The 3,958-nt window shown below is 35.5% G+C and overlaps 1 non-coding gene across 1 annotated transcript; it reads right to left on the reverse strand.

Moving 5' to 3' along the window:
- Positions 1-1,094: 1,094 nt before the first annotated feature.
- On the reverse strand, positions 1,095-1,200 carry LOC119530671. Its single transcript, XR_005216067.1, has one exon. It is a non-coding gene; the product is annotated as a U6 spliceosomal RNA (small nuclear RNA).
- Between the last annotated feature and the right edge of the window lie 2,758 nt (positions 1,201-3,958).

A 3,958-nucleotide genomic window follows, 5' to 3' on the forward strand; every position in this document is an offset into this window, starting at 1 on the left:
AAAAGCAGGGATTGCCAGTTGGATAGAAAAGCATGGCCCAATTTTATGTTGTCTGCAAGAGACTCACTATTCCAGATTGCTAAAGCTACTTTTATGAAAAATACCAGAAATGGATTGGCTTTTATAAAGAGGATATATTGGGTTACAAATTTACAGTTTTAAGGATATTAAAGTGTCTAAACTAAGACATCAACAAGAGGATACTTTCATTGAAGAAAGGCCAATGGTGTACAGAACACCTCTGTCAGCTGAGAAGGCATATGGCTGGTGTCCACTGTTCCTTTGCTCCCAGACTCTGGTTTCAATATAGCTTTCTCCAAAATGTCTCTGGGCTTCTGTCTCTCTTAGCTTCTCTCTTTCAGCCCCTGTGCATACTTGCTTGTTCTCTCAGGGCATTTCTTTCAGTGCATCTGGGGGTCTTCTCTTAGCTTCTCTGGGGGCAAACTCTGGGCTTCATCTCTTAGTTTAGTATCTCCAAACATCTTTCTGTCTGTATCTCCATGTGTCTGGGTATGTGATGGTCCCTGAGCTCTCTCATGGACTCCAGTAAACTAACAAGGACCCACTTCCATGGAAATAATCTAATCAAAAGATCTCATCCATAGTTGGATCGTTCAATCTCCATGGAAACAACTTAATCAAAAGTTTCCACACATAATAAGTCTGCTCCCAGAAGTCTGCAGAAAGAACATGGCTTTTGCAGGGGACTTAATAGATTTAAGCCAGCACACTCACCTTATATTCAAAAATACAAGTAAGTTGAGGGTAAAGGGATGGAAAAATATTTATACCATGCAAGTAGTAAGCAAAGGAGAGCTGAGGTAGCTATATCAGTATTGGATAAAATAGACTTTAAGTCAATAAGGGTTACAAGGGAGAAAGATAGTAATTATATACTGATAAAGGGGACAATTCAACAGAAAGATGCAACAATTGTAAATATATATGCACCTAAAAGAAGAACCCCCCAAAATTTGAAGCAAATACTGACAGAATTGAAGGGAGAACATCAATAGTATGAGACTTTAGTATGCCACTCTCAATAATGGATAGAACATCTGCTCAGAAGATCAATAAGGAAGTAGAAGATTTTTTTAAATATGGAACACTTCATGAATTGTGTGTTGTCCTTGCACAGGGGCCATGCTAATCTTCTCTGTATCATTCCAATTTTAGTATATGTGCTGCTGAAGTGAGCACAGAAAGTAGAAAATTTTAATGATACTCCACATCAACTAGATCTAACAGACATATATAGAACATTTCACCCAAAAATACAGAATACACATTCTTCTCAAGTGCAAATGGATAATTCCCCAGCATAGACCATAAGTTGGTTCACAGAACAAGTCTCAAAAAATTCAAAAATATTGAATTAATGCAATGTATATTGTCCAACCACAACAGAATGAAGCTAGAAATTCACAAATATGTGGAAATTAAACAACTCACTATTAAACAACCAATGAGTTAAAGAGGGAATCAGAAGTGAAACCAGGAACTATCTTGAAGCAAATGAAGATAAAAGTACAATGTAACCAAACTTATAGGATGCAGTGAAGGCAGTGCTGAGAGGAAACTTTATTGCTTCAAATGCCTATGTTAAAAAAAGAAGAAAAACTTCAAATCAGTGACCTAACAAAACTGGAAGAACTAGAAAAGGAAGAGCAAACTAAACCCAAAGTGAGCATAAGGAAGGAAATAACAGATTAGCGTGGAGATAAATGTAGTAGAAGGAGAAAAATAGAATCAGCAAACCAAAAGTTGGTTTTTTGAAAAGATCTATAACACTGACAAACCTTTAGCTAGACTGATATAGAATAAAAGAGAGGATAAATAGTGAAAATCAGAAATGAAAAGAGAGACATTACTACCAACACTGCTGAAATTAAAAGGACTATAAGAGGATACTTTGAGTGACTGTACACCAATAAATTAGAAAACCTAGATGAAATAGACAAATCCTTAGAAACACAAAAACTATCCACATTGACTCAAGAAGAAATAGAAGATCTCAACAAACCACTTACTAGTAAAGAGACTGAATTGCTAATCAAAAACCTCCTAACAAAGAAAAGCCCAGGACCATATGGCTTCACAGGGGAATTCTACCAAGCATTCCAAGAAGACTTAACTCCAATTCTGCTCAAACTCTTCCAAAAAATTGAAGAGGAGGGAATACTCCCCAATTCATTCTACAACATCAACATCATCCTCATACCAAAGCCAGATAAGGGTACCACAATGAAAGAAATCTACAGACTGACATCTCTTATGAATATATAGATGCAAAAATCCTAAAAAACATGCTAGCAAACTGAATCCAAAAGCATATTAAAAGAATTATACACCTCGATCAAGTAGGATTTATCCTTGTTATGTAAGGTTGTTTCAACATAAGAAAAATAGCTAATGTAATATACCACTTTAACAGAATGAAGGAAAAAAAAGCATGATCATCTCAATTAACGCAGAAAGGAATTTGACAAAATATAGCAGCCATTCATTACAAAAACACTTAGAATGCTAGGAATAGAAAGGCATATATGATAAGCTCACAGCTAACATCCTACCTAATGGCGAAAGACTGAAAACTTTCCTTCTAAGAAAGGAAAAAAGACAAGGATGCCTATTGTCACCTCAATTATTCAACACTGTAGTGGAAGTTCTTGCCAGAGCAACTAAGCAAGAAAAAAATTAAAAGGAATCTGAATTGGATTAAAATATCCCTATTAAAAATATCCCTATTGGCAGATGATATGATTGTATATACTGAAAACAGTGAAAAACTTCACAACAAAGGTCCTAGAACTAATAAATAAATACAGTGAAGTGGCAGGGTAAAAGATCAGCACCCCCAATTCAGTAGTGTTCATATGCTCAGCAATGAACAATTGGAAGAAGAAATCAAGAAAAAAAAATGCCTTTCACAGTAGCAACTAAAAGAATCAAATACCTAGGACTAAATCTAACCAAGGGTCTAAAGGACTTGTACACAGAAACTAAAAAACATTGACAAAAGAGATCAAAGTAGACTTAAATAAATGGAAGGATATTCTATATTCATTTATTGGGAGATTAAATATCATTAAGATGTCAAAACTATCCAAAGCAATTTGTAGATTCAATGCAATACCAGTCAGAATTCCAAGAACTTTCTTTGCAGAAATGGAAAAGCCAATCATCAAAATTACATGGACGGGTAAGGGGCTCCCAATACCTAAAGATATCTTGAGAGGAAGAAATTGAAAGACTGATCTTAAAACTTATTACAAAGCCAGAGTAATCAAAAGAGCATGGCACTGGCACAAGGATAGATATATAAACCAATGGGCACTAATTGAGATCTCGGAAATCAAGCTTTATATTATGTTCCACTGATATTTGACAAGGTGGCAAAAACCACTCAATTACGAAGAACAATCTCTTCTATAAATAGTTGCTTTGAAAACTAGATCTCCATTTGCAAAAAAGAAGAAAAGAAGGAGGACCCCCTACCCCATTCCATTTACAAAATTGAAGTCCAAATGGCTCAAAGTCCTAAATATAAGAGCCGAAACTATAAAATTCCTAGAAGAAAACATAAGGAAGCATCTTGAAGGCCTTGTGTTAGGCAGTGGTTTCTTAGACATTATGCCCAAAGCATAAACAAAAAAAGAAAAAAGAGATAAATGGAACCTCATCAAAATTAAAAGCTTTTGCATCTCAAAGGATTTTATCATGAAAGTAGAAGGACAATGTACACAATGGGAGAAAATATTTGGAAAACACACGTGATTGTTAGGTTCGTGTGTCAACTTGGCCAATGCGATGGTGCCCAGGTGTCTGGTCAAGCAAGCACTGACCTGTTACCACAAGGACATTTGTGGCTGGTTAATAAACCAGAAGACTGGTTTATTAAATCATCAGTCAACTGATTGCATCTCTGATTGATTATGTCAACAAAGTGCATGTCTTC

Source organism: Choloepus didactylus, chromosome 3, assembly GCF_015220235.1.
Source record: "Choloepus didactylus isolate mChoDid1 chromosome 3, mChoDid1.pri, whole genome shotgun sequence".
Lineage (NCBI taxonomy): Eukaryota > Metazoa > Chordata > Mammalia > Pilosa > Megalonychidae > Choloepus > Choloepus didactylus.